Genomic DNA, 24855 nt, shown 5'->3' with positions numbered 1-24855 from the left:
CGGCGTGAAACAACCGGTCGTGTTTGGCCCACGCCACCAGGCGCTTTTTTCGCTGCAAATTCAAGTGGATGTCAAGAACGCAACGAAACGGGAGCTAGCAGCATTCCGAGACTCCAAGGTGCACTGCCGAAATGGTACGGCGTTCGCTTATCATGCAAGAGGTAGCGGGATAGACGCCAGCATTGTCCAATACCGTCTTCTTTTTTTTTTGTCTTTTGGCAGTTTCCCCTAAAGTACAGCTCCGCTGCACGTTCTGCAGTCTATCTCCCAACGCAGACAGCACCCCCTCGATGCAGCTGGTCGTCATCTTCATCGCGACACAAGCCACTCTCTCCTGTCGTCCTTTTAGCGGCAAGCACAGGAACGTCTCCAAATCCTCAATCGGCGGGGGCGTTTTGCGGCTTGACATTTCATCCAATGGAGGGAAAACACGGGCCACTGGTGCACAGCGCTGCGCTCTCACCTCAGATATTTAAAAGGGACAAGTTTATGCAGTACGTCCCGTGTCGCGCATTTCTTTGACCAGTCAGCGGTCAGCAGTGCTTTGGCGTGACCTTTGAGAAAACACACCGTCAACCACTTCCTTGAGTAGACTCTACTTTGGAGACGGCAAAGCTTTGCCGAAACCCGGGATAGAACCAGGGACCTTTAGATCTTCAGTCTAACGCTCTCCCAACTGAGCTATTTCGGCAGAGACACCTCTGTCTTCAGTAGCATGTCGAAGCCTGGTCACAAACGCGGGGAAGGAAGGAAAATACCTCCAAAAAGCTCTCAGTGGCCCGTAAGGGGATCGAACCCGTGACCTTGGCGTTATTAGCACCACGCTCTGACCAACTGAGCTAACAGGCCAATGACTGCATGTGAAGGAACGGAAACGGGGTGTCCTCGGCGCCACCTCGTGTCGGCGTGAAACAACCGGTCGTGTTTGGCCCACGCCACCAGGCGCTTTTTTCGCTGCAAATTCAAGTGGATGTCAAGAACGCAACGAAACGGGAGCTAGCAGCATTCCGAGACTCCAAGGTGCACTGCCGAAATGGTACGGCGTTCGCTTATCATGCAAGAGGTAGCGGGATAGACGCCAGCATTGTCCAATACCGTCTTCTTTTTTTTTTGTCTTTTGGCAGTTTCCCCTAAAGTACAGCTCCGCTGCACGTTCTGCAGTCTATCTCCCAACGCAGACAGCACCCCCTCGATGCAGCTGGTCGTCATCTTCATCGCGACACAAGCCACTCTCTCCTGTCGTCCTTTTAGCGGCAAGCACAGGAACGTCTCCAAATCCTCAATCGGCGGGGGCGTTTTGCGGCTTGACATTTCATCCAATGGAGGGAAAACACGGGCCACTGGTGCACAGCGCTGCGCTCTCACCTCAGATATTTAAAAGGGACAAGTTTATGCAGTACGTCCCGTGTCGCGCATTTCTTTGACCAGTCAGCGGTCAGCAGTGCTTTGGCGTGACCTTTGAGAAAACACACCGTCAACCACTTCCTTGAGTAGACTCTACTTTGGAGACGGCAAAGCTTTGCCGAAACCCGGGATAGAACCAGGGACCTTTAGATCTTCAGTCTAACGCTCTCCCAACTGAGCTATTTCGGCAGAGACACCTCTGTCTTCAGTAGCATGTCGAAGCCTGGTCACAAACGCGGGGAAGGAAGGAAAATACCTCCAAAAAGCTCTCAGTGGCCCGTAAGGGAATCGAACCCGTGACCTTGGCGTTATTAGCACCACGCTCTGACCAACTGAGCTAACAGGCCAATGACTGCATGTGAAGGAACGGAAACGGGGTGTCCTCGGCGCCACCTCGTGTCGGCGTGAAACAACCGGTCGTGTTTGGCCCACGCCACCAGGCGCTTTTTTCGCTGCAAATTCAAGTGGATGTCAAGAACGCAACGAAACGGGAGCTAGCAGCATTCCGAGACTCCAAGGTGCACTGCCGAAATGGTACGGCGTTCGCTTATCATGCAAGAGGTAGCGGGATAGACGCCAGCATTGTCCAATACCGTCTTCTTTTTTTTTTGTCTTTTGGCAGTTTCCCCTAAAGTACAGCTCCGCTGCACGTTCTGCAGTCTATCTCCCAACGCAGACAGCACCCCCTCGATGCAGCTGGTCGTCATCTTCATCGCGACACAAGCCACTCTCTCCTGTCGTCCTTTTAGCGGCAAGCACAGGAACGTCTCCAAATCCTCAATCGGCGGGGGCGTTTTGCGGCTTGACATTTCATCCAATGGAGGGAAAACACGGGCCACTGGTGCACAGCGCTGCGCTCTCACCTCAGATATTTAAAAGGGACAAGTTTATGCAGTACGTCCCGTGTCGCGCATTTCTTTGACCAGTCAGCGGTCAGCAGTGCTTTGGCGTGACCTTTGAGAAAACACACCGTCAACCACTTCCTTGAGTAGACTCTACTTTGGAGACGGCAAAGCTTTGCCGAAACCCGGGATCGAACCAGGGACCTTTAGATCTTCAGTCTAACGCTCTCCCAACTGAGCTATTTCGGCACAGAGACCTCTGTCTTCAGTAGCATGTCGAAGTCTGGCCACAAACTCGGGGAAGGAAGGAAAAGACCTCCAAAAAGCTCTCAGTGGCCCGTAAGGGGATCGAACCCGTGACCTTGGCGTTATTAGCACCACGCTCTGACCAACTGAGCTAACAGGCCAATGACGGCATGTGAAGCAACGGAAACGGGGTGTCCTCGGCGCCACCTCGTGTCGGCGTGAAACAACCGGTCGTGTTTGGCCCACGCCACCAGGCGCTTTTTTCGCTGCAAATTCAAGTGGATGTCAAGAACGCAACGAAACGGGAGCTAGCAGCATTCCGAGACTCCAAGGTGCACTGCCGAAATGGTACGGCGTTCGCTTATCATGCAAGAGGTAGCGGGATAGACGCCAGCATTGTCCAATACCGTCTTCTTTTTTTTTTGTCTTTTGGCAGTTTCCCCTAAAGTACAGCTCCGCTGCACGTTCTGCAGTCTATCTCCCAACGCAGACAGCACCCCCTCGATGCAGCTGGTCGTCATCTTCATCGCGACACAAGCCACTCTCTCCTGTCGTCCTTTTAGCGGCAAGCACAGGAACGTCTCCAAATCCTCAATCGGCGGGGGCGTTTTGCGGCTTGACATTTCATCCAATGGAGGGAAAACACGGGCCACTGGTGCACAGCGCTGCGCTCTCACCTCAGATATTTAAAAGGGACAAGTTTATGCAGTACGTCCCGTGTCGCGCATTTCTTTGACCAGTCAGCGGTCAGCAGTGCTTTGGCGTGACCTTTGAGAAAACACACCGTCAACCACTTCCTTGAGTAGACTCTACTTTGGAGACGGCAAAGCTTTGCCGAAACCCGGGATAGAACCAGGGACCTTTAGATCTTCAGTCTAACGCTCTCCCAACTGAGCTATTTCGGCAGAGACACCTCTGTCTTCAGTAGCATGTCGAAGCCTGGTCACAAACGCGGGGAAGGAAGGAAAATACCTCCAAAAAGCTCTCAGTGGCCCGTAAGGGAATCGAACCCGTGACCTTGGCGTTATTAGCACCACGCTCTGACCAACTGAGCTAACAGGCCAATGACTGCATGTGAAGGAACGGAAACGGGGTGTCCTCGGCGCCACCTCGTGTCGGCGTGAAACAACCGGTCGTGTTTGGCCCACGCCACCAGGCGCTTTTTTCGCTGCAAATTCAAGTGGATGTCAAGAACGCAACGAAACGGGAGCTAGCAGCATTCCGAGACTCCAAGGTGCACTGCCGAAATGGTACGGCGTTCGCTTATCATGCAAGAGGTAGCGGGATAGACGCCAGCATTGTCCAATACCGTCTTCTTTTTTTTTTGTCTTTTGGCAGTTTCCCCTAAAGTACAGCTCCGCTGCACGTTCTGCAGTCTATCTCCCAACGCAGACAGCACCCCCTCGATGCAGCTGGTCGTCATCTTCATCGCGACACAAGCCACTCTCTCCTGTCGTCCTTTTAGCGGCAAGCACAGGAACGTCTCCAAATCCTCAATCGGCGGGGGCGTTTTGCGGCTTGACATTTCATCCAATGGAGGGAAAACACGGGCCACTGGTGCACAGCGCTGCGCTCTCACCTCAGATATTTAAAAGGGACAAGTTTATGCAGTACGTCCCGTGTCGCGCATTTCTTTGACCAGTCAGCGGTCAGCAGTGCTTTGGCGTGACCTTTGAGAAAACACACCGTCAACCACTTCCTTGAGTAGACTCTACTTTGGAGACGGCAAAGCTTTGCCGAAACCCGGGATAGAACCAGGGACCTTTAGATCTTCAGTCTAACGCTCTCCCAACTGAGCTATTTCGGCAGAGACACCTCTGTCTTCAGTAGCATGTCGAAGCCTGGTCACAAACGCGGGGAAGGAAGGAAAATACCTCCAAAAAGCTCTCAGTGGCCCGTAAGGGGATCGAACCCGTGACCTTGGCGTTATTAGCACCACGCTCTGACCAACTGAGCTAACAGGCCAATGACTGCATGTGAAGGAACGGAAACGGGGTGTCCTCGGCGCCACCTCGTGTCGGCGTGAAACAACCGGTCATGTTTGGCCCACGCCACCAGGCGCTTTTTTCGCTGCAAATTCAAGTGGATGTCACGAACGCAACGAAACGGGAGCTAGCAGCATTCCGAGACTCCAAGGTGCACTGCCGAAATGGTACGGCGTTCGCTTATCATGCAAGAGGTAGCGGGATAGACGCCAGCATTCACCAATACCGTCTTCTTCTTTTTCGTCTTTTGGCAGTTTCCCCTAAAGTACAGCTCCGCTGCACGTTCTGCAGTCTATCTCCCAACGCAGACAGCACACCCTCGATGCAGCTGGTCGTCATCTTCATCGCGACACAAGCCACTCTCTCCTGTCGTCCTTTTAGCGGCAAGCACAGGAACGTCTCCAAATCCTCAATCGGCGGGGGCGTTTTGCGGCTTGACATTTCATCCAATGGAGGGAAAACACGGGCCACTGGTGCACAGCGCTGCGCTCTCACCTCAGATATTTAAAAGGGACAAGTTTATGCAGTACGTCCCGTGTCGCGCATTTCTTTGACCAGTCAGCGGTCAGCAGTGCTTTGGCGTGACCTTTGAGAAAACGCACCGTCAGCCACTTCCTTGAGTAGACGCTACTTTGGAAACGGCAAAGCTTTGCCGAAACCCGGGATCGAACCAGGGACCTTTAGATCTTCAGTCTAACGCTCTCCCAACTGAGCTTTTTCGGCACGTAGACCTCCGTCTTCAGTAGCATGTCGAAACCTAGCCACAAACGCGGGGAAGGAAGGAAAAGACCTCCAAAAAGCTCTCAATGGCCCGTAAGGAGATCGAGCCCGTGACCTTGGCGTTATTAGCACCACGCTCTGACCAACTGAGCTAACAGGCCAATGACGCCATGTGAAGCAACGGAAACGTGGTGTCCTCGGCACCACCTCGTGTCGGCGTGAAACAACCGGTCGTGTTTGGCCCACGCCACCAGGTGCTTTTTTCGCTGCAAATTCAAGTGGATGTCAAGAACGCAACGAAACGGAAGCTAGCAGCATTCCGAGACTCCAAGGTGCACTGCCGAAATGGTACGGCGTTCGCTTATCATGCAAGAGGTAGCGGGATAGACGCCAGCATTCTCCAATACCGTCTTCTTCTTTTTCGTCTTTTGGCAGTTTCCCCTAAAGTACAGCTCCGCTGCACGTTCTGCTGCACGTTCTGCAGTCTATCTCCCAACGCAGACAGCACCCCCTCGATGCAGCTGGTCGTCATCTTCATCGCGACACAAGCCACTCTCTCCTGTCGTCCTTTTAGCGGCAAGCACAGGAACGTCTCCAAATCCTCAATCGGCGGGGGCGTTTTGCGGCTTGACATTTCATCCAATGGAGGGAAAACACGGGCCACTGGTGCACAGCGCTGCGCTCTCACCTCAGATATTTAAAAGGGACAAGTTTATGCAGTACGTCCCGTGTCGCGCATTTCTTTGACCAGTCAGCGGTCAGCAGTGCTTTGGCGTGACCTTTGAGAAAACGCACCGTCAACCACTTCCTTGAGTAGACTCTACTTTGGAGACGCCAAAGCTTTGCCGAAACCCGGGATCGAACCAGGGACCTTTAGATCTTCAGTCTAACGCTCTCCCAACTGAGCTATTTCGGCACGGAGACCACTGTCTTCAGTAGCATGGCGAAGCCTGGTCACAAACGCGGGGAAGGAAGGAAAAGACCTCCAAAAAGCTCTCAGTGGCCCGTAAGGGGATCGAACCCGTGACCTTGGCGTTATTAGCACCACGCTCTGACCAACTGAGCTAACAGGCCAATGACGGCATGTGAAGCAACGGAAACGGGGTGTCCTCGGCGCCACCTCGTGTCGGCGTGAAACAACCGGTCGTGTTTGGCCCACGCCACCAGGCGCTTTTTTCGCTGCAAATTCAAGTGGATGTCAAGAACGCAACGAAACGGGAGCTAGCAGCATTCCGAGACTCCAAGGTGCACTGCCGAAATGGTACGGCGTTCGCTTATCATGCAAGAGGTAGCGGGATAGACGCCAGCATTCTCCAATACCGTCTTCTTCTTTTTCGTCTTTTGGCAGTTTCCCCTAAAGTACAGCTCCGCTGCACGTTCTGCAGTCTATCTCCCAACGCAGACAGCACCCCCTCGATGCAGCTGGTCGTCATCTTCATCGCGACACAAGCCACTCTCTCCTGTCGTCCTTTTAGCGGCAAGCACAGGAACGTCTCCAAATCCTCAATCGGCAGGGGCGTTTTGCGGCTTGACATTTCATCCAATGGAGGGAAAAGACGGGCCACTGGTGCACAGCGCTGCGCTCTCACCTCAGATATTTAAAAGGGACAAGTTTATGCAGTACGTCCCGTGTCGCGCATTTCTTTGACCAGTCAGCGGTCAGCAGTGCTTTGGCGTGACCTTTGAGAAAACGCACCGTCAACCACTTCCTTGAGTAGACTCTACTTTGGAGACGCCAAAGCTTTGCCGAAACCCGGGATCGAACCAGGGACCTTTAGATCTTCAGTCTAACGCTCTCCCAACTGAGCTATTTCGGCACGGAGACCACTGTCTTCAGTAGCATGGCGAAGCCTGGTCACAAACGCGGGGAAGGAAGGAAAAGACCTCCAAAAAGCTCTCAGTGGCCCGTAAGGGGATCGAACCCGTGACCTTGGCGTTATTAGCACCACGCTCTGACCAACTGAGCTAACAGGCCAATGACGCCATGTGAAGCAACGGAAACGTGGTGTCCTCGGCACCACCTCGTGTCGGCGTGAAACAACCGGTCGTGTTTGGCCCACGCCACCAGGTGCTTTTTTCCCTGCAAATTCAAGTGGATGTCAAGAACGCAACGAAACGGAAGCTAGCAGCATTCCGAGACTCCAAGGTGCACTGCCGAAATGGTACGGCGTTCGCTTATCATGCAAGAGGTAGCGGGATAGACGCCAGCATTCTCCAATACCGTCTTCTTCTTTTTCGTCTTTTGGCAGTTTCCCCTAAAGTACAGCTCCGCTGCACGTTCTGCAGTCTATCTCCCAACGCAGACAGCACCCCCTCGATGCAGCTGGTCGTCATCTTCATCGCGACACAAGCCACTCTCTCCTGTCGTCCTTTTAGCGGCAAGCACAGGAACGTCTCCAAATCCTCAATCGGCAGGGGCGTTTTGCGGCTTGACATTTCATCCAATGGAGGGAAAAGACGGGCCACTGGTGCACAGCGCTGCGCTCTCACCTCAGATATTTAAAAGGGACAAGTTTATGCAGTACGTCCCGTGTCGCGCATTTCTTTGACCAGTCAGCGGTCAGCAGTGCTTTGGCGTGACCTTTGAGAAAACGCACCGTCAACCACTTCCTTGAGTAGACTCTACTTTGGAGACGCCAAAGCTTTGCCGAAACCCGGGATCGAACCAGGGACCTTTAGATCTTCAGTCTAACGCTCTCCCAACTGAGCTATTTCGGCACGGAGACCACTGTCTTCAGTAGCATGGCGAAGCCTGGTCACAAACGCGGGGAAGGAAGGAAAAGACCTCCAAAAAGCTCTCAGTGGCCCGTAAGGGGATCGAACCCGTGACCTTGGCGTTATTAGCACCACGCTCTGACCAACTGAGCTAACAGGCCAATGACGCCATGTGAAGCAACGGAAACGTGGTGTCCTCGGCACCACCTCGTGTCGGCGTGAAACAACCGGTCGTGTTTGGCCCACGCCACCAGGTGCTTTTTTCCCTGCAAATTCAAGTGGATGTCAAGAACGCAACGAAACGGAAGCTAGCAGCATTCCGAGACTCCAAGGTGCACTGCCGAAATGGTACGGCGTTCGCTTATCATGCAAGAGGTAGCGGGATAGACGCCAGCATTGTCCAATACCGTCTTCTTCTTTTTCGTCTTTTGGCAGTTTCCCCTAAAGTACAGCTCCGCTGCACGTTCTGCAGTCTATCTCCCAACGCAGACAGCACCCCCTCGATGCAGCTGGTCGTCATCTTCATCGCGACACAAGCCACTCTCTCCTGTCGTCCTTTTAGCGGCAAGCACAGGAACGTCTCCAAATCCTCAATCGGCAGGGGCGTTTTGCGGCTTGACATTTCATCCAATGGAGGGAAAAGACGGGCCACTGGTGCACAGCGCTGCGCTCTCACCTCAGATATTTAAAAGGGACAAGTTTATGCAGTACGTCCCGTGTCGCGCATTTCTTTGACCAGTCAGCGGTCAGCAGTGCTTTGGCGTGACCTTTGAGAAAACGCACCGTCAACCACTTCCTTGAGTAGACTCTACTTTGGAGACGCCAAAGCTTTGCCGAAACCCGGGATCGAACCAGGGACCTTTAGATCTTCAGTCTAACGCTCTCCCAACTGAGCTATTTCGGCACGGAGACCACTGTCTTCAGTAGCATGGCGAAGCCTGGTCACAAACGCGGGGAAGGAAGGAAAAGACCTCCAAAAAGCTCTCAGTGGCCCGTAAGGGGATCGAACCCGTGACCTTGGCGTTATTAGCACCACGCTCTGACCAACTGAGCTAACAGGCCAATGACGCCATGTGAAGCAACGGAAACGTGGTGTCCTCGGCACCACCTCGTGTCGGCGTGAAACAACCGGTCGTGTTTGGCCCACGCCACCAGGTGCTTTTTTCCCTGCAAATTCAAGTGGATGTCAAGAACGCAACGAAACGGAAGCTAGCAGCATTCCGAGACTCCAAGGTGCACTGCCGAAATGGTACGGCGTTCGCTTATCATGCAAGAGGTAGCGGGATAGACGCCAGCATTGTCCAATACCGTCTTCTTCTTTTTCGTCTTTTGGCAGTTTCCCCTAAAGTACAGCTCCGCTGCACGTTCTGCAGTCTATCTCCCAACGCAGACAGCACCCCCTCGATGCAGCTGGTCGTCATCTTCATCGCGACACAAGCCACTCTCTCCTGTCGTCCTTTTAGCGGCAAGCACAGGAACGTCTCCAAATCCTCAATCGGCAGGGGCGTTTTGCGGCTTGACATTTCATCCAATGGAGGGAAAAGACGGGCCACTGGTGCACAGCGCTGCGCTCTCACCTCAGATATTTAAAAGGGACAAGTTTATGCAGTACGTCCCGTGTCGCGCATTTCTTTGACCAGTCAGCGGTCAGCAGTGCTTTGGCGTGACCTTTGAGAAAACGCACCGTCAACCACTTCCTTGAGTAGACTCTACTTTGGAGACGCCAAAGCTTTGCCGAAACCCGGGATCGAACCAGGGACCTTTAGATCTTCAGTCTAACGCTCTCCCAACTGAGCTATTTCGGCACGGAGACCACTGTCTTCAGTAGCATGGCGAAGCCTGGTCACAAACGCGGGGAAGGAAGGAAAAGACCTCCAAAAAGCTCTCAGTGGCCCGTAAGGGGATCGAACCCGTGACCTTGGCGTTATTAGCACCACGCTCTGACCAACTGAGCTAACAGGCCAATGACGCCATGTGAAGCAACGGAAACGTGGTGTCCTCGGCACCACCTCGTGTCGGCGTGAAACAACCGGTCGTGTTTGGCCCACGCCACCAGGTGCTTTTTTCGCTGCAAATTCAAGTGGATGTCAAGAACGCAACGAAACGGGAGCTAGCAGCATTCCGAGACTCCAAGGTGCACTGCCGAAATGGTACGGCGTTCGCTTATCATGCAAGAGGTAGCGGGATAGACGCCAGCATTGTCCAATACCGTCTTCTTCTTTTTCGTCTTTTGGCAGTTTCCCCTAAAGTACAGCTCCGCTGCACGTTCTGCAGTCTATCTCCCAACGCAGACAGCACCCCCTCGATGCAGCTGGTCGTCATCTTCATCGCGACACAAGCCACTCTCTCCTGTCGTCCTTTTAGCGGCAAGCACAGGAACGTCTCCAAATCCTCAATCGGCGGGGGCGTTTTGCGGCTTGACATTTCATCCAATGGAGGGAAAACACGGGCCACTGGTGCACAGCGCTGCGCTCTCACCTCAGATATTTAAAAGGGACAAGTTTATGCAGTACGTCCCGTGTCGCACATTTCTTTGACCAGTCAGCGGTCAGCAGTGCTTTGGCGTGACCTTTGAGAAAACGCACCGTCAACCACTTCCTTGAGTAGACTCTACTTTGGAGACGCCAAAGCTTTGCCGAAACCCGGGATCGAACCAGGGACCTTTAGATCTTCAGTCTAACGCTCTCCCAACTGAGCTATTTCGGCACGGAGACCACTGTCTTCAGTAGCATGGCGATGCCTGGTCACAAACGCGGGGAAGGAAGGAAAAGACCTCCAAAAAGCTCTCAGTGGCCCGTAAGGGGATCGAACCCGTGACCTTGGCGTTATTAGCACCACGCTCTGACCAACTGAGCTAACAGGCCAATGACGCCATGTGAAGCAACGGAAACGTGGTGTCCTCGGCACCACCTCTTGTCGTCGTGAAACAACCGGTCGTGTTTGGCCCACGCCACCAGGTGCTTTTTTCGCTGCAAATTCAAGTGGATGTCAAGAACGCAACGAAACGGAAGCTAGCAGCATTCCGAGACTCCAAGGTGCACTGCCGAAATGGTACGGCGTTCGCTTATCATGCAAGAGGTAGCGGGATAGACGCCAGCATTCTCCAATACCGTCTTCTTCTTTTTCGTCTTTTGGCAGTTTCCCCTAAAGTACAGCTCCGCTGCACGTTCTGCAGTCTATCTCCCAACGCAGACAGCACCCCCTCGATGCAGCTGGTCGTCATCTTCATCGCGACACAAGCCACTCTCTCCTTTCGTCCTTTTAGCGGCAAGCACAGGAACGTCTCCAAATCCTCAATCGGCGGGGGCGTTTTGCGGCTTGACATTTCATCCAATGGAGGGAAAAGACGGGCCACTGGTGCACAGCGCTGCGCTCTCACCTCAGATATTTAAAAGGGACAAGTTTATGCAGTACGTCCCGTGTCGCGCATTTCTTTGACCAGTCAGCGGTCAGCAGTGCTTTGGCGTGACCTTTGAGAAAACGCACCGTCAACCACTTCCTTGAGTAGACTCTACTTTGGAGACGCCAAAGCTTTGCCGAAACCCGGGATCGAACCAGGGACCTTTAGATCTTCAGTCTAACGCTCTCCCAACTGAGCTATTTCGGCACGGAGACCACTGTCTTCAGTAGCATGGCGAAGCCTGGTCACAAACGCGGGGAAGGAAGGAAAAGACCTCCAAAAAGCTCTCAGTGGCCCGTAAGGGGATCGAACCCGTGACCTTGGCGTTATTAGCACCACGCTCTGACCAACTGAGCTAACAGGCCAATGACGCCATGTGAAGCAACGGAAACGTGGTGTCCTCGGCACCACCTCGTGTCGGCGTGAAACAACCGGTCGTGTTTGGCCCACGCCACCAGGTGCTTTTTTCGCTGCAAATTCAAGTGGATGTCAAGAACGCAACGAAACGGGAGCTAGCAGCATTCCGAGACTCCAAGGTGCACTGCCGAAATGGTACGGCGTTCGCTTATCATGCAAGAGGTAGCGGGATAGACGCCAGCATTGTCCAATACCGTCTTCTTCTTTTTCGTCTTTTGGCAGTTTCCCCTAAAGTACAGCTCCGCTGCACGTTCTGCAGTCTATCTCCCAACGCAGACAGCACCCCCTCGATGCAGCTGGTCGTCATCTTCATCGCGACACAAGCCACTCTCTCCTGTCGTCCTTTTAGCGGCAAGCACAGGAACGTCTCCAAATCCTCAATCGGCGGGGGCGTTTTGCGGCTTGACATTTCATCCAATGGAGGGAAAACACGGGCCACTGGTGCACAGCGCTGCGCTCTCACCTCAGATATTTAAAAGGGACAAGTTTATGCAGTACGTCCCGTGTCGCACATTTCTTTGACCAGTCAGCGGTCAGCAGTGCTTTGGCGTGACCTTTGAGAAAAAGCACCGTCAACCACTTCCTTGAGTAGACTCTACTTTGGAGACGCCAAAGCTTTGCCGAAACCCGGGATCGAACCAGGGACCTTTAGATCTTCAGTCTAACGCTCTCCCAACTGAGCTATTTCGGCACGGAGACCACTGTCTTCAGTAGCATGGCGAAGCCTGGTCACAAACGCGGGGAAGGAAGGAAAAGACCTCCAAAAAGCTCTCAGTGGCCCGTAAGGGGATCGAACCCGTGACCTTGGCGTTATTAGCACCACGCTCTGACCAACTGAGCTAACAGGCCAATGACGCCATGTGAAGCAACGGAAACGTGGTGTCCTCGGCACCACCTCTTGTCGTCGTGAAACAACCGGTCGTGTTTGGCCCACGCCACCAGGTGCTTTTTTCGCTGCAAATTCAAGTGGATGTCAAGAACGCAACGAAACGGAAGCTAGCAGCATTCCGAGACTCCAAGGTGCACTGCCGAAATGGTACGGCGTTCGCTTATCATGCAAGAGGTAGCGGGATAGACGCCAGCATTCTCCAATACCGTCTTCTTCTTTTTCGTCTTTTGGCAGTTTCCCCTAAAGTACAGCTCCGCTGCACGTTCTGCAGTCTATCTCCCAACGCAGACAGCACCCCCTCGATGCAGCTGGTCGTCATCTTCATCGCGACACAAGCCACTCTCTCCTTTCGTCCTTTTAGCGGCAAGCACAGGAACGTCTCCAAATCCTCAATCGGCGGGGGCGTTTTGCGGCTTGACATTTCATCCAATGGAGGGAAAAGACGGGCCACTGGTGCACAGCGCTGCGCTCTCACCTCAGATATTTAAAAGGGACAAGTTTATGCAGTACGTCCCGTGTCGCGCATTTCTTTGACCAGTCAGCGGTCAGCAGTGCTTTGGCGTGACCTTTGAGAAAACGCACCGTCAACCACTTCCTTGAGTAGACTCTACTTTGGAGACGCCAAAGCTTTGCCGAAACCCGGGATCGAACCAGGGACCTTTAGATCTTCAGTCTAACGCTCTCCCAACTGAGCTATTTCGGCACGGAGACCACTGTCTTCAGTAGCATGGCGAAGCCTGGTCACAAACGCGGGGAAGGAAGGAAAAGACCTCCAAAAAGCTCTCAGTGGCCCGTAAGGGGATCGAACCCGTGACCTTGGCGTTATTAGCACCACGCTCTGACCAACTGAGCTAACAGGCCAATGACGCCATGTGAAGCAACGGAAACGTGGTGTCCTCGGCACCACCTCGTGTCGGCGTGAAACAACCGGTCGTGTTTGGCCCACGCCACCAGGTGCTTTTTTCCCTGCAAATTCAAGTGGATGTCAAGAACGCAACGAAACGGAAGCTAGCAGCATTCCGAGACTCCAAGGTGCACTGCCGAAATGGTACGGCGTTCGCTTATCATGCAAGAGGTAGCGGGATAGACGCCAGCATTGTCCAATACCGTCTTCTTCTTTTTCGTCTTTTGGCAGTTTCCCCTAAAGTACAGCTCCGCTGCACGTTCTGCAGTCTATCTCCCAACGCAGACAGCACCCCCTCGATGCAGCTGGTCGTCATCTTCATCGCGACACAAGCCACTCTCTCCTGTCGTCCTTTTAGCGGCAAGCACAGGAACGTCTCCAAATCCTCAATCGGCAGGGGCGTTTTGCGGCTTGACATTTCATCCAATGGAGGGAAAAGACGGGCCACTGGTGCACAGCGCTGCGCTCTCACCTCAGATATTTAAAAGGGACAAGTTTATGCAGTACGTCCCGTGTCGCGCATTTCTTTGACCAGTCAGCGGTCAGCAGTGCTTTGGCGTGACCTTTGAGAAAACGCACCGTCAACCACTTCCTTGAGTAGACTCTACTTTGGAGACGCCAAAGCTTTGCCGAAACCCGGGATCGAACCAGGGACCTTTAGATCTTCAGTCTAACGCTCTCCCAACTGAGCTATTTCGGCACGGAGACCACTGTCTTCAGTAGCATGGCGAAGCCTGGTCACAAACGCGGGGAAGGAAGGAAAAGACCTCCAAAAAGCTCTCAGTGGCCCGTAAGGGGATCGAACCCGTGACCTTGGCGTTATTAGCACCACGCTCTGACCAACTGAGCTAACAGGCCAATGACGCCATGTGAAGCAACGGAAACGTGGTGTCCTCGGCACCACCTCGTGTCGGCGTGAAACAACCGGTCGTGTTTGGCCCACGCCACCAGGTGCTTTTTTCGCTGCAAATTCAAGTGGATGTCAAGAACGCAACGAAACGGGAGCTAGCAGCATTCCGAGACTCCAAGGTGCACTGCCGAAATGGTACGGCGTTCGCTTATCATGCAAGAGGTAGCGGGATAGACGCCAGCATTGTCCAATACCGTCTTCTTTTTTTTCGTCTTTTGGCAGTTTCCCCTAAAGTACAGCTCCGCTGCACGTTCTGCAGTCTATCTCCCAACACAGACAGCACCCCCTCGATGCAGCTGGTCGTCATCTTCATCGCGACACAAGCCACTCTCTCCTGTCGTCCTTTTAGCGGCAAGCACAGGAACGTCTCCAAATCCTCAATCGGCGGGGGCGTTTTGCGGCTTGACATTTCATCCAATGGAGGGAAAACACAGGCCACTGGTGCACAGAGCTGCGCTCTCACCTCAGATATTTAAAAGGGACAAGTTTATGCAGTACGTCCCGTGTCGCGCATTTCTTTGACCAGTCAGCGGTCAGCAGTGCTTTGGCGTGACCTTTGAGAAAACGCACCGTCAACCACTTCCTTGAGTAGACTCTACTTTGGAGACGCCAAAGCTTTGCCGAAACCCAGGATCGAACCAGGGACCTTCAGATCTTCAGTCTAACGCTCTCCCAACTGAGCTATTTCGGCTTGGAGACCACTGTCTTCAGTAGCATGGCGAAGCCTGGCCACAAACTCGGGGAAGGAAGGAAAAGACCTCCAAAAAGCTCTCAATGGCCCGTAAGGGGATCGAACCCGTGACCTTGGCGTTATTAGCACCACGCTCTGACCAACTGAGCTAACAGGCCAATGACGCCTTGTGAAGCAACGGAAACGTGGTGTCCTCGGCACCACCTCGTGTCGGCGTGAAACAACCGGTCGTGTTTGGCCCACAACACCAGGCGCTTTTTTCGCTGCAAATTCAAGTGGATGTCAAGAAAGCAAGGAAACGGGAGCTAGCAGCATTCCGAGACTCCAAGGTGCACTGCTGAAATGGTACGACGTTCGCTTATCATGCAAGAGGTAGCGGGATAGACGCCAGGATTGTCCAATACCGTCTTCCTTTTCTTCTTTTGGCAGTTTCCCCTAAAGTACAGCTCCGCTGCACGTTCTGCAGTCTATCTCCCAACGCAGACAGCACCCCCTCGATGCAGCTGGTCGTCATCTTCATCGCGACACAAGCCACTCTCTCCTGTCGTCCTTTTAGCGGCAAGCACAGGAACGTCTCCAAATCCTCAATCGGCGGGGGCGTTTTGCGGCTTGACATTTCATCCAATGGAGGGAAAACACGGGCCACTGGTGCACAGCGCTGCGCTCTCACCTCAGATATTTAAAAGGGACAAGTTTATGCAGTACGTCCCGTGTCGCGCATTTCTTTGACCAGTCAGCGGTCAGCAGTGCTTTGGCGTGACCTTTGAGAAAACGCACCGTCAACCACTTCCTTGAGTAGACTCTACTTTGGAGACGCCAAAGCTTTGCCGAAACCCGGGATCGAACCAGGGACCTTTAGATCTTCAGTCTAACGCTCTCCCAACTGAGCTATTTCGGCACGGAGACCACTGTCTTCAGTAGCATGGCGAAGCCTGGTCACAAACGCGGGGAAGGAAGGAAAAGACCTCCAAAAAGCTCTCAGTGGCCCGTAAGGGGATCGAACCCGTGACCTTGGCGTTATTAGCACCACGCTCTGACCAACTGAGCTAACAGGCCAATGACGCCATGTGAAGCAACGGAAACGTGGTGTCCTCGGCACCACCTCGTGTCGGCGTGAAACAACCGGTCGTGTTTGGCCCACGCCACCAGGTGCTTTTTTCCCTGCAAATTCAAGTGGATGTCAAGAACGCAACGAAACGGAAGCTAGCAGCATTCCGAGACTCCAAGGTGCACTGCCGAAATGGTACGGCGTTCGCTTATCATGCAAGAGGTAGCGGGATAGACGCCAGCATTGTCCAATACCGTCTTCTTCTTTTTCGTCTTTTGGCAGTTTCCCCTAAAGTACAGCTCCGCTGCACGTTCTGCAGTCTATCTCCCAACGCAGACAGCACCCCCTCGATGCAGCTGGTCGTCATCTTCATCGCGACACAAGCCACTCTCTCCTGTCGTCCTTTTAGCGGCAAGCACAGGAACGTCTCCAAATCCTCAATCGGCAGGGGCGTTTTGCGGCTTGACATTTCATCCAATGGAGGGAAAAGACGGGCCACTGGTGCACAGCGCTGCGCTCTCACCTCAGATATTTAAAAGGGACAAGTTTATGCAGTACGTCCCGTGTCGCGCATTTCTTTGACCAGTCAGCGGTCAGCAGTGCTTTGGCGTGACCTTTGAGAAAACGCACCGTCAACCACTTCCTTGAGTAGACTCTACTTTGGAGACGCCAAAGCTTTGCCGAAACCCGGGATCGAACCAGGGACCTTTAGATCTTCAGTCTAACGCTCTCCCAACTGAGCTATTTCGGCACGGAGACCACTGTCTTCAGTAGCATGGCGAAGCCTGGTCACAAACGCGGGGAAGGAAGGAAAAGACCTCCAAAAAGCTCTCAGTGGCCCGTAAGGGGATCGAACCCGTGACCTTGGCGTTATTAGCACCACGCTCTGACCAACTGAGCTAACAGGCCAATGACGCCATGTGAAGCAACGGAAACGTGGTGTCCTCGGCACCACCTCGTGTCGGCGTGAAACAACCGGTCGTGTTTGGCCCACGCCACCAGGTGCTTTTTTCGCTGCAAATTCAAGTGGATGTCAAGAACGCAACGAAACGGGAGCTAGCAGCATTCCGAGACTCCAAGGTGCACTGCCGAAATGGTACGGCGTTCGCTTATCATGCAAGAGGTAGCGGGATAGACGCCAGCATTGTCCAATACCGTCTTCTTCTTTTTCGTCTTTTGGCAGTTTCCCCTAAAGTACAGCTCCGCTGCACGTTCTGCAGTCTATCTCCCAACGCAGACAGCACCCCCTCGATGCAGCTGGTCGTCATCTTCATCGCGACACAAGCCACTCTCTCCTGTCGTCCTTTTAGCGGCAAGCACAGGAACGTCTCCAAATCCTCAATCGGCGGGGGCGTTTTGCGGCTTGACATTTCATCCAATGGAGGGAAAACACGGGCCACTGGTGCACAGCGCTGCGCTCTCACCTCAGATATTTAAAAGGGACAAGTTTATGCAGTACGTCCCGTGTCGCACATTTCTTTGACCAGTCAGCGGTCAGCAGTGCTTTGGCGTGACCTTTGAGAAAAAGCACCGTCAACCACTTCCTTGAGTAGACTCTACTTTGGAGACGCCAAAGCTTTGCCGAAACCCGGGATCGAACCAGGGACCTTTAGATCTTCAGTCTAACGCTCTCCCAACTGAGCTATTTCGGCACGGAGACCACTGTCTTCAGTAGCATGGCGAAGCCTGGTCACAAACGCGGGGAAGGAAGGAAAAGACCTCCAAAAAGCTCTCAGTGGCCTGTAAGGGGATCGAACCCGTGACCTTGGCGTTATTAGCACCACGCTCTGACCAACTGAGCTAACAGGCCAATGACGCCATGTGAAGCAACGGAAACGTGGTGTCCTCGGCACCACCTCTTGTCGTCGTGAAACAACCGGTCGTGTTTGGCCCACGCCACCAGGTGCTTTTTTCGCTGCAAATTCAAGTGGATGTCAAGAACGCAACGAAACGGAAGCTAGCAGCATTCCGAGACTCCAAGGTGCACTGCCGAAATGGTACGGCGTTCGCTTATCATGCAAGAGGTAGCGGGATAGACGCCAGCATTCTCCAATACCGTCTTCTTCTTTTTCGTCTTTTGGCAGTTTCCCCTAAAGTACAGCTCCGCTGCACGTTCTGCAGTCTATCTCCCAACGCAGACAGCACCCCCTCGATGCAGCTGGTCGTCATCTTCATCGCGACACAAGCCACTCTCTCCTTTCGTCCTTTTAGCGGCAAGCACAGGAACGTCTCCAAATCCTCAATCGGCGGGGGCGTTTTGCGGCTTGACATTTCATCCAATGGAGGGAAAAGACGGGCCACTGGTGCACAGCGCTGCGCTCTCACCTCAGATATTTAAAAGGGACAAGTTTATGCAGTACGTCCCGTGTCGCGCATTTCTTTGACCAGTCAGCGGTCAGCAGTGCTTTGGCGTGACCTTTGAGAAAACGCACCGTCAACCACTTCCTTGAGTAGACTCTACTTTGGAGACGCCAAAGCTTTGCCGAAACCCGGGATCGAACCAGGGACCTTTAGATCTTCAGTCTAACGCTCTCCCAACTGAGCTATTTCGGCACGGAGACCACTGTCTTCAGTAGCATGGCGAAGCCTGGTCACAAACGCGGGGAAGGAAGGAAAAGACCTCCAAAAAGCTCTCAGTGGCCCGTAAGGGGATCGAACCCGTGACCTTGGCGTTATTAGCACCACGCTCTGACCAACTGAGCTAACAGGCCAATGACGCCATGTGAAGCAACGGAAACGTGGTGTCCTCGGCACCACCTCGTGTCGGCGTGAAACAACCGGTCGTGTTTGGCCCACGCCACCAGGTGCTTTTTTCCCTGCAAATTCAAGTGGATGTCAAGAACGCAACGAAACGGAAGCTAGCAGCATTCCGAGACTCCAAGGTGCACTGCCGAAATGGTACGGCGTTCGCTTATCATGCAAGAGGTAGCGGGATAGACGCCAGCATTGTCCAATACCGTCTTCTTCTTTTTCGTCTTTTGGCAGTTTCCCCTAAAGTACAGCTCCGCTGCACGTTCTGCAGTCTATCTCCCAACGCAGACAGCACCCCCTCGATGCAGCTGGTCGTCATCTTCATCGCGACACAAGCCACTCTCTCCTGTCGTCCTTTTAGCGGCAAGCACAGGAACGTCTCCAAATCCTCAATCGGCAGGGGCGTTTTGCGGCTTGACATTTCATCCAATGGAGGGAAAAGACGGGCCACTGGTGCACAGCGCTGCGCTCTCACCTCAGATATTTAAAAGGGACAAGTTTATGCAGTACGTCCCGTGTCGCGCATTTCTTTGACCAGTCAGCGGTCAGCAGTGCTTTGGCGTGACCTTTGAGAAAACGCACCGTCAACCACTTCCTTGAGTAGACTCTACTTTGGAGACGCCAAAGCTTTGCCGAAACCCGGGATCGAACCAGGGACCTTTAGATCTTCAGTCTAACGCTCTCCCAACTGAGCTATTTCGGCACGGAGACCACTGTCTTCAGTAGCATGGCGAAGCCTGGTCACAAACGCGGGGAAGGAAGGAAAAGACCTCCAAAAAGCTCTCAGTGGCCCGTAAGGGGATCGAACCCGTGACCTTGGCGTTATTAGCACCACGCTCTGACCAACTGAGCTAACAGGCCAATGACGCCATGTGAAGCAACGGAAACGTGGTGTCCTCGGCACCACCTCGTGTCGGCGTGAAACAACCGGTCGTGTTTGGCCCACGCCACCAGGTGCTTTTTTCGCTGCAAATTCAAGTGGATGTCAAGAACGCAACGAAACGGGAGCTAGCAGCATTCCGAGACTCCAAGGTGCACTGCCGAAATGGTACGGCGTTCGCTTATCATGCAAGAGGTAGCGGGATAGACGCCAGCATTGTCCAATACCGTCTTCTTTTTTTTCGTCTTTTGGCAGTTTCCCCTAAAGTACAGCTCCGCTGCACGTTCTGCAGTCTATCTCCCAACACAGACAGCACCCCCTCGATGCAGCTGGTCGTCATCTTCATCGCGACACAAGCCACTCTCTCCTGTCGTCCTTTTAGCGGCAAGCACAGGAACGTCTCCAAATCCTCAATCGGCGGGGGCGTTTTGCGGCTTGACATTTCATCCAATGGAGGGAAAACACAGGCCACTGGTGCACAGAGCTGCGCTCTCACCTCAGATATTTAAAAGGGACAAGTTTATGCAGTACGTCCCGTGTCGCGCATTTCTTTGACCAGTCAGCGGTCAGCAGTGCTTTGGCGTGACCTTTGAGAAAACGCACCGTCAACCACTTCCTTGAGTAGACTCTACTTTGGAGACGCCAAAGCTTTGCCGAAACCCAGGATCGAACCAGGGACCTTCAGATCTTCAGTCTAACGCTCTCCCAACTGAGCTATTTCGGCTTGGAGACCACTGTCTTCAGTAGCATGGCGAAGCCTGGCCACAAACTCGGGGAAGGAAGGAAAAGACCTCCAAAAAGCTCTCAATGGCCCGTAAGGGGATCGAACCCGTGACCTTGGCGTTATTAGCACCACGCTCTGACCAACTGAGCTAACAGGCCAATGACGCCTTGTGAAGCAACGGAAACGTGGTGTCCTCGGCACCACCTCGTGTCGGCGTGAAACAACCGGTCGTGTTTGGCCCACAACACCAGGCGCTTTTTTCGCTGCAAATTCAAGTGGATGTCAAGAAAGCAAGGAAACGGGAGCTAGCAGCATTCCGAGACTCCAAGGTGCACTGCTGAAATGGTACGACGTTCGCTTATCATGCAAGAGGTAGCGGGATAGACGCCAGGATTGTCCAATACCGTCTTCCTTTTCTTCTTTTGGCAGTTTCCCCTAAAGTACAGCTCCGCTGCACGTTCTGCAGTCTATCTCCCAACGCAGACAGCACCCCCTCGATGCAGCTGGTCGTCATCTTCATCGCGACACAAGCCACTCTCTCCTGTCGTCCTTTTAGCGGCAAGCACAGGAACGTCTCCAAATCCTCAATCGGCGGGGGCGTTTTGCGGCTTGACATTTCATCCAATGGAGGGAAAACACGGGCCACTGGTGCACAGCGCTGCGCTCTCACCTCAGATATTTAAAAGGGACAAGTTTATGCAGTACGTCCCGTGTCGCGTATTTCTTTGACCAGTCAGCGGTCAGCAGTGCTTTGGCGTGACCTTTGAGAAAAAGCACCGTCAACCACTTCCTTGAGTAGACTCTACTTTGGAGACGCCAAAGCTTCGCCGAAACCCGGGATCGAACCAGGGACCTTTAGATCTTCAGTCTAACGCTCTCCCAACTGAGCTATTTCGGCACAGAGACCACTGTCTTCAGTAGCATGGCGAAGCCTGGCCACAAACGCGTGGAAGGAAGGAAAAGACCTCCAAAAAGCTCTCAATGGCCCGTAAGGGGATCGAACCCGTGAACCTTGGCGTTATTAGCACCACGCTCTGACCAACCGAGCTAACAGGCCAATGACGCCTTGTGAAGCAACGGAAACGTGGTGTCCTCGGCGCCACCTCGTGTCGGCGTGAAACAACCGGTCGTGTTTGGCCCACGCCACCAGGCGCTTTTTTCGCTGCAAATTCAAGTGGATGTCAAGAAAGCAACGAAACGGGAGCTAGCAGCATTCCGAGACTCCAAGGTGCACTGCCGAAATGGTACGGCGTTCGCTTATCATGCAAGAGGTAGCGGGATAGACGCCAGCATTGTCCAATACCGTCTTCTTCTTTTTCGTCTTTTGGCAGTTTCCCCTAAAGTACAGCTCCGCTGCACGTTCTGCAGTCTATCTCCCAACGCAGACAGCACCCCCTCGATGCAGCTGGTCGTCATCTTCATCGCGACACAAGCCACTCTCTCCTGTCGTCCTTTTAGCGGCAAGCACAGGAACGTCTCCAAATCCTCAATCGCGGGGGCGTTTTGCGGCTTGACATTTCATCCAATGGAGGGAAAACACGGGCCACTGGTGCACAGCGCTGCGCTCTCACCTCAGATATTTAAAAGGGACAAGTTTATGCAGTACGTCCCGTGTCCCGCATTTCTTTGACCAGTCAGCGGTCAGCAGTGCTTTGGCGTGACCTTTGAGAAAACGCACCGTCAACCACTTCCTTGAGTAGACTCTACTTTGGAGACGCCAAAGCTTTGCCGAAACCCGGGATCGAACCAGGGACCTTCAGATCTTCAGTCTAACGCTCTCCCAACTGAGCTATTTCGGCACGGAGACCACTGTCTTCAGTAGCATGGCGAAGCCTGGCCTCAAACGCGTGGAAGGAAGGAAAAGACCTCCATAAAGCTCTCAATGGCCCGTAAGGGGATCGAACCCGTGACCTTGGCGTTATTAGCACCACGCTCTGACCAACCGAGCTAACAGGCCAATGACCCCTTGTGAAGCAACGGAAACGTGGTGTCCTCGGCGCCACCTCGTGTCGGCGTGAAACAACCGGTCGTGTTTGGCCCACGCCACCAGGCGCTTTTTTCGCTGCAAATTCAAGTGGATGTCAAGAACGCAACGAAACGGGAGCTAGCAGCATTCCGAGACTCCAAGGTGCACTGCCGAAATGGTACGGCGTTCGCTTATCATGCAAGAGGTAGCGGGATAGACGCCAGCATTGTCCAATACCGTCTTCTTTTTTTTTCGTCTTTTGGCAGTTTCCCCTAAAGTACAGCTCCGCTGCACATTCTGCAGTCTATCTCCCAACGCAGACAGCACCCCCTCGATGCAGCTGGTCGTCATCTTCATCGCGACACAAGCCACTCTCTCCTGTCGTCCTTTTAGCGGCAAGCACAGGAACGTCTCCAAATCCTCAATCGGCGGGGGCGTTTTGCGGCTTGACATTTCATCCAATGGAGGGAAAACACGGGCCACTGGTGCACAGCGCTGCGCTCTCACCTCAGATATTTAAAAGGGACAAGTTTATGCAGTACGTCCCGTGTCGCGCATTTCTTTGACCAGTCAGCGGTCAGCAGTGCTTTGGCGTGACCTTTGAGAAAACGCACCGTCAACCACTTCCTTGAGTAGACTCTACTTTGGAGACGCCAAAGCTTTGCCGAAACCCGGGATCGAACCAGGGACCTTTAGATCTTCAGTCTAACGCTCTCCCAACTGAGCTATTTCGGCACAGAGACCTCTGTCTTCAGTAGCATGTCGAAGTCTGGCCACAAACTCGGGGAAGGAAGGAAAAGACCTCCATAAAGCTCTCAATGGCCCGTAAGGGGATCGAACCCGTGACCTTGGCGTTATTAGCACCACGCTCTGACCAACTGAGCTAACAGGCCAATGACGCCTTGTGAAGCAACGGAAACGTGGTGTCCTCGGCGCCACCTCGTGTCGGCGTGAAACAACCGGTCGTGTTTGGCCCACGCCACCAGGCGCTTTTTTCGCTGCAAATTCAAGTGGATGTCAAGAAAGCAACGAAACGGGAGCTAGCAGCATTCCGAGACTCCAAGGTGCACTGCCGAAATGGTACGGCGTTCGCTTATCATGCAAGAGGTAGCGGGATAGACGCCAGCATTGTCCAATACCGTCTTCTTCTTTTTCGTCTTTTGGCAGTTTCCCCTAAAGTACAGCTCCGCTGCACGTTCTGCAGTCTATCTCCCAACGCAGACAGCACCCCCTCGATGCAGCTGGTCGTCATCTTCATCGCGACACAAGCCACTCTCTCCTGTCGTCCTTTTAGCGGCAAGCACAGGAACGTCTCCAAATCCTCAATCGGCGGGGGCGTTTTGCGGCTTGACATTTCATCCAATGGAGGGAAAACACGGGCCACTGGTGCACAGCGCTGCTCTCTCACCTCAGATATTTAAAAGGAACAAGTTTATGCAGTACGTCCCGTGTCGCGCATTTCTTTGACCAGTCAGCGGTCAGCAGTGCTTTGGCGTGACCTTTGAGAAAACGCACCGTCAACCACTTCCTTGAGTAGACTCTACTTTGGAGACGCCAAAGCTTTGCCGAAACCCGGGATCGAACCAGGGACCTTCAGATCTTCAGTCTAACGCTCTCCCAACTGAGCTATTTCGGCACAGAGACCTCTGTCTTCAGTAGCATGTCGAAGTCTGGCCACAAACGCGGGGAAGGAAGGAAAAGACCTCCAAAAAGCTCTCAGTGGCCCGTAAGGGGATCGAACCCGTGACCTTGGCGTTATTAGCACCACGCTCTGACCAACTGAGCTAACAGGCAAATGACGGCATGTGAAGCAACGGAAACGTGGTGTCCTCGGCGCCACCTCGTGTCAATGTGAAACAACCGGTCGTGTTTGGCCCACGCCACCAGGCGCTTTTTTCGCTGCAAATTCAAGTGGATGTCAAGAACGCAACGAAACGGGAGCTAGCAGCATTCCGAGACTCCAAGGTGCACTGCCGAAATGGTACGGCGTTCGCTTATCATGCAAGAGGTAGCGGGATAGACGCCAGCATTGTCCAATACCGTCTTCTTTTTTTTTCGTCTTTTGGCAGTTTCCCCTAAAGTACAGCTCCGCTGCACATTCTGCAGTCTATCTCCCAACGCAGACAGCACCCCCTCGATGCAGCTGGTCGTCATCTTCATCGCGACACAAGCCACTCTCTCCTGTCGTCCTTTTAGCGGCAAGCACAGGAACGTCTCCAAATCCTCAATCGGCGGGGGCGTTTTGCGGCTTGACATTTCATCCAATGGAGGGAAAACACGGGCCACTGGTGCACAGCGCTGCTCTCTCACCTCAGATATTTAAAAGGAACAAGTTTATGCAGTACGTCCCGTGTCGCGCATTT

The 24855-nt window shown here is 53.5% G+C and overlaps 50 non-coding genes across 50 annotated transcripts; all 50 read right to left on the bottom strand.

The window, feature by feature from the left end:
• Window positions 1-618: 618 nt before the first annotated feature.
• trnaf-gaa (transfer RNA phenylalanine (anticodon GAA)) lies at window positions 619-691 on the bottom strand. The gene has a single exon. It is a non-coding gene; the product is annotated as a tRNA-Phe (tRNA).
• Window positions 692-775: 84 nt separating this feature from the next.
• trnai-aau (transfer RNA isoleucine (anticodon AAU)) lies at window positions 776-849 on the bottom strand. Its single transcript has one exon. It is a non-coding gene; the product is annotated as a tRNA-Ile (tRNA).
• Window positions 850-1520: 671 nt separating this feature from the next.
• Window positions 1521-1593, bottom strand: trnaf-gaa (transfer RNA phenylalanine (anticodon GAA)). Its single transcript has one exon. It is a non-coding gene; the product is annotated as a tRNA-Phe (tRNA).
• Window positions 1594-1677: 84 nt separating this feature from the next.
• trnai-aau (transfer RNA isoleucine (anticodon AAU)) lies at window positions 1678-1751 on the bottom strand. The gene has a single exon. It is a non-coding gene; the product is annotated as a tRNA-Ile (tRNA).
• Window positions 1752-2422: 671 nt separating this feature from the next.
• On the bottom strand, window positions 2423-2495 carry trnaf-gaa (transfer RNA phenylalanine (anticodon GAA)). The gene has a single exon. It is a non-coding gene; the product is annotated as a tRNA-Phe (tRNA).
• An 84-nt stretch (window positions 2496-2579) lies between these two features.
• trnai-aau (transfer RNA isoleucine (anticodon AAU)) lies at window positions 2580-2653 on the bottom strand. The gene has a single exon. It is a non-coding gene; the product is annotated as a tRNA-Ile (tRNA).
• Window positions 2654-3324: 671 nt separating this feature from the next.
• On the bottom strand, window positions 3325-3397 carry trnaf-gaa (transfer RNA phenylalanine (anticodon GAA)). The gene has a single exon. It is a non-coding gene; the product is annotated as a tRNA-Phe (tRNA).
• Window positions 3398-3481: 84 nt separating this feature from the next.
• Window positions 3482-3555, bottom strand: trnai-aau (transfer RNA isoleucine (anticodon AAU)). Its single transcript has one exon. It is a non-coding gene; the product is annotated as a tRNA-Ile (tRNA).
• Window positions 3556-4226: 671 nt separating this feature from the next.
• trnaf-gaa (transfer RNA phenylalanine (anticodon GAA)) lies at window positions 4227-4299 on the bottom strand. The gene has a single exon. It is a non-coding gene; the product is annotated as a tRNA-Phe (tRNA).
• An 84-nt stretch (window positions 4300-4383) lies between these two features.
• trnai-aau (transfer RNA isoleucine (anticodon AAU)) lies at window positions 4384-4457 on the bottom strand. Its single transcript has one exon. It is a non-coding gene; the product is annotated as a tRNA-Ile (tRNA).
• Window positions 4458-5127: 670 nt separating this feature from the next.
• Window positions 5128-5200, bottom strand: trnaf-gaa (transfer RNA phenylalanine (anticodon GAA)). The gene has a single exon. It is a non-coding gene; the product is annotated as a tRNA-Phe (tRNA).
• An 840-nt stretch (window positions 5201-6040) lies between these two features.
• On the bottom strand, window positions 6041-6113 carry trnaf-gaa (transfer RNA phenylalanine (anticodon GAA)). The gene has a single exon. It is a non-coding gene; the product is annotated as a tRNA-Phe (tRNA).
• An 84-nt stretch (window positions 6114-6197) lies between these two features.
• trnai-aau (transfer RNA isoleucine (anticodon AAU)) lies at window positions 6198-6271 on the bottom strand. The gene has a single exon. It is a non-coding gene; the product is annotated as a tRNA-Ile (tRNA).
• Window positions 6272-6941: 670 nt separating this feature from the next.
• On the bottom strand, window positions 6942-7014 carry trnaf-gaa (transfer RNA phenylalanine (anticodon GAA)). The gene has a single exon. It is a non-coding gene; the product is annotated as a tRNA-Phe (tRNA).
• Window positions 7015-7098: 84 nt separating this feature from the next.
• Window positions 7099-7172, bottom strand: trnai-aau (transfer RNA isoleucine (anticodon AAU)). Its single transcript has one exon. It is a non-coding gene; the product is annotated as a tRNA-Ile (tRNA).
• A 670-nt stretch (window positions 7173-7842) lies between these two features.
• trnaf-gaa (transfer RNA phenylalanine (anticodon GAA)) lies at window positions 7843-7915 on the bottom strand. The gene has a single exon. It is a non-coding gene; the product is annotated as a tRNA-Phe (tRNA).
• An 84-nt stretch (window positions 7916-7999) lies between these two features.
• Window positions 8000-8073, bottom strand: trnai-aau (transfer RNA isoleucine (anticodon AAU)). The gene has a single exon. It is a non-coding gene; the product is annotated as a tRNA-Ile (tRNA).
• Window positions 8074-8743: 670 nt separating this feature from the next.
• Window positions 8744-8816, bottom strand: trnaf-gaa (transfer RNA phenylalanine (anticodon GAA)). Its single transcript has one exon. It is a non-coding gene; the product is annotated as a tRNA-Phe (tRNA).
• An 84-nt stretch (window positions 8817-8900) lies between these two features.
• On the bottom strand, window positions 8901-8974 carry trnai-aau (transfer RNA isoleucine (anticodon AAU)). The gene has a single exon. It is a non-coding gene; the product is annotated as a tRNA-Ile (tRNA).
• Window positions 8975-9644: 670 nt separating this feature from the next.
• Window positions 9645-9717, bottom strand: trnaf-gaa (transfer RNA phenylalanine (anticodon GAA)). The gene has a single exon. It is a non-coding gene; the product is annotated as a tRNA-Phe (tRNA).
• Window positions 9718-9801: 84 nt separating this feature from the next.
• trnai-aau (transfer RNA isoleucine (anticodon AAU)) lies at window positions 9802-9875 on the bottom strand. The gene has a single exon. It is a non-coding gene; the product is annotated as a tRNA-Ile (tRNA).
• A 670-nt stretch (window positions 9876-10545) lies between these two features.
• Window positions 10546-10618, bottom strand: trnaf-gaa (transfer RNA phenylalanine (anticodon GAA)). The gene has a single exon. It is a non-coding gene; the product is annotated as a tRNA-Phe (tRNA).
• An 84-nt stretch (window positions 10619-10702) lies between these two features.
• On the bottom strand, window positions 10703-10776 carry trnai-aau (transfer RNA isoleucine (anticodon AAU)). The gene has a single exon. It is a non-coding gene; the product is annotated as a tRNA-Ile (tRNA).
• A 670-nt stretch (window positions 10777-11446) lies between these two features.
• trnaf-gaa (transfer RNA phenylalanine (anticodon GAA)) lies at window positions 11447-11519 on the bottom strand. Its single transcript has one exon. It is a non-coding gene; the product is annotated as a tRNA-Phe (tRNA).
• An 84-nt stretch (window positions 11520-11603) lies between these two features.
• trnai-aau (transfer RNA isoleucine (anticodon AAU)) lies at window positions 11604-11677 on the bottom strand. The gene has a single exon. It is a non-coding gene; the product is annotated as a tRNA-Ile (tRNA).
• A 670-nt stretch (window positions 11678-12347) lies between these two features.
• Window positions 12348-12420, bottom strand: trnaf-gaa (transfer RNA phenylalanine (anticodon GAA)). Its single transcript has one exon. It is a non-coding gene; the product is annotated as a tRNA-Phe (tRNA).
• An 84-nt stretch (window positions 12421-12504) lies between these two features.
• trnai-aau (transfer RNA isoleucine (anticodon AAU)) lies at window positions 12505-12578 on the bottom strand. Its single transcript has one exon. It is a non-coding gene; the product is annotated as a tRNA-Ile (tRNA).
• Window positions 12579-13248: 670 nt separating this feature from the next.
• Window positions 13249-13321, bottom strand: trnaf-gaa (transfer RNA phenylalanine (anticodon GAA)). Its single transcript has one exon. It is a non-coding gene; the product is annotated as a tRNA-Phe (tRNA).
• Window positions 13322-13405: 84 nt separating this feature from the next.
• On the bottom strand, window positions 13406-13479 carry trnai-aau (transfer RNA isoleucine (anticodon AAU)). The gene has a single exon. It is a non-coding gene; the product is annotated as a tRNA-Ile (tRNA).
• Window positions 13480-14149: 670 nt separating this feature from the next.
• On the bottom strand, window positions 14150-14222 carry trnaf-gaa (transfer RNA phenylalanine (anticodon GAA)). The gene has a single exon. It is a non-coding gene; the product is annotated as a tRNA-Phe (tRNA).
• An 84-nt stretch (window positions 14223-14306) lies between these two features.
• On the bottom strand, window positions 14307-14380 carry trnai-aau (transfer RNA isoleucine (anticodon AAU)). Its single transcript has one exon. It is a non-coding gene; the product is annotated as a tRNA-Ile (tRNA).
• A 670-nt stretch (window positions 14381-15050) lies between these two features.
• On the bottom strand, window positions 15051-15123 carry trnaf-gaa (transfer RNA phenylalanine (anticodon GAA)). The gene has a single exon. It is a non-coding gene; the product is annotated as a tRNA-Phe (tRNA).
• Window positions 15124-15207: 84 nt separating this feature from the next.
• trnai-aau (transfer RNA isoleucine (anticodon AAU)) lies at window positions 15208-15281 on the bottom strand. The gene has a single exon. It is a non-coding gene; the product is annotated as a tRNA-Ile (tRNA).
• Window positions 15282-15948: 667 nt separating this feature from the next.
• Window positions 15949-16021, bottom strand: trnaf-gaa (transfer RNA phenylalanine (anticodon GAA)). The gene has a single exon. It is a non-coding gene; the product is annotated as a tRNA-Phe (tRNA).
• Window positions 16022-16105: 84 nt separating this feature from the next.
• trnai-aau (transfer RNA isoleucine (anticodon AAU)) lies at window positions 16106-16179 on the bottom strand. Its single transcript has one exon. It is a non-coding gene; the product is annotated as a tRNA-Ile (tRNA).
• Window positions 16180-16849: 670 nt separating this feature from the next.
• On the bottom strand, window positions 16850-16922 carry trnaf-gaa (transfer RNA phenylalanine (anticodon GAA)). Its single transcript has one exon. It is a non-coding gene; the product is annotated as a tRNA-Phe (tRNA).
• Window positions 16923-17006: 84 nt separating this feature from the next.
• Window positions 17007-17080, bottom strand: trnai-aau (transfer RNA isoleucine (anticodon AAU)). Its single transcript has one exon. It is a non-coding gene; the product is annotated as a tRNA-Ile (tRNA).
• A 670-nt stretch (window positions 17081-17750) lies between these two features.
• trnaf-gaa (transfer RNA phenylalanine (anticodon GAA)) lies at window positions 17751-17823 on the bottom strand. Its single transcript has one exon. It is a non-coding gene; the product is annotated as a tRNA-Phe (tRNA).
• Window positions 17824-17907: 84 nt separating this feature from the next.
• Window positions 17908-17981, bottom strand: trnai-aau (transfer RNA isoleucine (anticodon AAU)). Its single transcript has one exon. It is a non-coding gene; the product is annotated as a tRNA-Ile (tRNA).
• Window positions 17982-18651: 670 nt separating this feature from the next.
• trnaf-gaa (transfer RNA phenylalanine (anticodon GAA)) lies at window positions 18652-18724 on the bottom strand. The gene has a single exon. It is a non-coding gene; the product is annotated as a tRNA-Phe (tRNA).
• An 84-nt stretch (window positions 18725-18808) lies between these two features.
• Window positions 18809-18882, bottom strand: trnai-aau (transfer RNA isoleucine (anticodon AAU)). The gene has a single exon. It is a non-coding gene; the product is annotated as a tRNA-Ile (tRNA).
• A 670-nt stretch (window positions 18883-19552) lies between these two features.
• trnaf-gaa (transfer RNA phenylalanine (anticodon GAA)) lies at window positions 19553-19625 on the bottom strand. Its single transcript has one exon. It is a non-coding gene; the product is annotated as a tRNA-Phe (tRNA).
• An 84-nt stretch (window positions 19626-19709) lies between these two features.
• trnai-aau (transfer RNA isoleucine (anticodon AAU)) lies at window positions 19710-19783 on the bottom strand. The gene has a single exon. It is a non-coding gene; the product is annotated as a tRNA-Ile (tRNA).
• Window positions 19784-20453: 670 nt separating this feature from the next.
• On the bottom strand, window positions 20454-20526 carry trnaf-gaa (transfer RNA phenylalanine (anticodon GAA)). The gene has a single exon. It is a non-coding gene; the product is annotated as a tRNA-Phe (tRNA).
• An 84-nt stretch (window positions 20527-20610) lies between these two features.
• trnai-aau (transfer RNA isoleucine (anticodon AAU)) lies at window positions 20611-20684 on the bottom strand. The gene has a single exon. It is a non-coding gene; the product is annotated as a tRNA-Ile (tRNA).
• A 667-nt stretch (window positions 20685-21351) lies between these two features.
• Window positions 21352-21424, bottom strand: trnaf-gaa (transfer RNA phenylalanine (anticodon GAA)). Its single transcript has one exon. It is a non-coding gene; the product is annotated as a tRNA-Phe (tRNA).
• Window positions 21425-22252: 828 nt separating this feature from the next.
• Window positions 22253-22325, bottom strand: trnaf-gaa (transfer RNA phenylalanine (anticodon GAA)). Its single transcript has one exon. It is a non-coding gene; the product is annotated as a tRNA-Phe (tRNA).
• Window positions 22326-23154: 829 nt separating this feature from the next.
• trnaf-gaa (transfer RNA phenylalanine (anticodon GAA)) lies at window positions 23155-23227 on the bottom strand. The gene has a single exon. It is a non-coding gene; the product is annotated as a tRNA-Phe (tRNA).
• Window positions 23228-23311: 84 nt separating this feature from the next.
• On the bottom strand, window positions 23312-23385 carry trnai-aau (transfer RNA isoleucine (anticodon AAU)). The gene has a single exon. It is a non-coding gene; the product is annotated as a tRNA-Ile (tRNA).
• Window positions 23386-24055: 670 nt separating this feature from the next.
• trnaf-gaa (transfer RNA phenylalanine (anticodon GAA)) lies at window positions 24056-24128 on the bottom strand. Its single transcript has one exon. It is a non-coding gene; the product is annotated as a tRNA-Phe (tRNA).
• Between the last annotated feature and the right edge of the window lie 727 nt (window positions 24129-24855).

This window comes from Osmerus mordax, chromosome 17 (genome assembly GCF_038355195.1).
Source record: "Osmerus mordax isolate fOsmMor3 chromosome 17, fOsmMor3.pri, whole genome shotgun sequence".
Lineage (NCBI taxonomy): Eukaryota > Metazoa > Chordata > Actinopteri > Osmeriformes > Osmeridae > Osmerus > Osmerus mordax.
Note: the sequence above shows the minus strand (reverse complement) of the source record. Positions and strands in the feature narration are given on the sequence as shown.